The sequence below is a fragment of the Dipodomys ordii genome, unplaced genomic scaffold (assembly GCF_000151885.1).
Source record: "Dipodomys ordii isolate 6190 unplaced genomic scaffold, Dord_2.0 Scaffold126, whole genome shotgun sequence".
NCBI lineage: Eukaryota > Metazoa > Chordata > Mammalia > Rodentia > Heteromyidae > Dipodomys > Dipodomys ordii.
The window spans coordinates 3,346,400-3,348,475 of NW_012267342.1; positions in this window are offsets into that span (position 1 = coordinate 3,346,400).

The following is a 2,076-nucleotide window of genomic DNA, read 5'->3' on the forward strand; positions in this document are numbered from 1 at the left end:
TGTTTTTTATGATAGGGTTTTAATAAATTATCACCTCTTGTGGTTTTGAACAATGTTCTTCCTATATTCACATCCCAAGTAGCTACACTTATGGGCACCATGACAGGACAAAGATAATGTTCTTTCAAACATTGACCTGTGCCAGCTCCCTTGTCTAATTGTGTGCCTTGTTAAATGTCTCCCAAAGACCAAGGGTCAGGCCTTATTTGGTAACAATTATCCTTTGCTCTATGTTAATTGTTCCCTTTTGGACCCTGAATGCCTATTCTATGACTGTACTAAGATTTTATCTAGAAAGTATATGTTTTGTTTTGTTTTAATTTCACAGGCTCATAGCTACAAGGGAGTATGCTTTAAGTTAATTGATACCTGGAATCTACACATGTGATTCAGATGTGAAATTGTGAACATAGTCACATGTTCATGGTTCATGATTCATGGTGAATGATGAATGAACTCGTTCACCATGAATCATGGTGAATGAGTTAAGACTTTTGGGAAAATAGGGATAGAATAAATGATTTTTTTATGCACAAAGAATGACCTTTGTGGCATTAGAGGTACAATCTTATGGACTAAATATTTGTTTCTCAAAAATTTATCTTGAGCCGGGGCCCAGTGGCTTACACCTGTAATCTTAGCTACTCAAGAGGCTGAGATCTGAGAATCATGGTTCAAAGCCAGGCTGGGTAGGAAAGTCCCTAAGACTCTTATCTCCAATAAACCACCAGAAAACTGGAAGTGGTGCTATGGCTCAAGGAGTAGAGCGCTTGCCTTGAGCTATAGAGCTAAGGGACAGGGCCCAGGTCCAGAGTTCAAGCCCCACGATCGAAAAAAAATCACCTTGATGGTGATGGTGCTAGGGGTTGGGATGTTTATGAGATGATCATGATGTCATGGATCAATGCCCTTATAAAAGAGGCCCAGAGAGTTGTTTCCCTTTTCCATCTCTTCTCTCATCTGAAGACATTAACCTATCACCAGCTTTGAGTCTTTTCCCTTCCAACCCTGCCATGGAGGACATGGCATTTGCTCCTTTCTCCCCAGAAAAGAGCAAACAGACATCGTCTTGGAAGCAAAATTTGCCAGTGTATCTGCCAGAGTCTACATCTTGGACTTCCTAGATGGAAGCACTGTGGAAATAAACTTGTATTTCTTGCAAGTCATGCACTATCACAGGCACCTGATTTGACTTGGATATTCCTTCCTGGAGTATATATTACTTACACACAAGGTCTTATCTTCTTTTACTATCCTTTACATAGAAAGTAATCAAATATTTTCTGAATTCAGGTTATTAAGTTTTTTAATTAATTACATAGATTACACTTACAATATCCTAATTCATAAAAACTTATTATTAATCCATTATACTGATTAATTAAGTACATTATAATTTCACTAAAATTAACAGCAAAGATAAAAGAAAAGGAATAGAAAATCCATTTTCTTGACCAGATATATGGTATATATATGCACACAATGGAGGGAAGCAAGGAGGAAGACAGAATCAGTAGGAAAGAGGAAAACATACAACAGAGGGGATCATCAGCTGCACTTGACATAGATGAAAATGAACTAAGCAACCCAAAGACAGCAATGGGAAGGCAGGAGTATAGCCTTGAGCTATACTACTTAGCAAAAGGAAAGAAATGTAAATATCACCTGATAGAGAAGAAATAATTGTATTGTCAAAGCTCATAGAATTCACAAACTTTATAGACCATGGTAATGACAATTTGCCTTGTGAAGGTTAAAATGTGTTTGTGACTTTCACTAAGTATCACTATTCCACAATACTGTGAAATATGTGAAATTTATGTAATCACCTAAGCTCAATTAAAAAGAAAAAGAAAAAGAAAAGTGAGAGAAGGGGTGGGTTAGGAGCGATGAGTGACAATGATATGAGACAATTTGTATTCATATACTGTTTTGTAGAATGGGAACTTCTTTGTACAACTACTTAAAGATAATAAAAAATTAAAAATTAAAAAAGAAATGAAATAGGAAATTAAGCTAGACATTAAACCAAGACAGGAGAATTGCTTGAAGCTAGGCATTCATAGTCATTCTGGA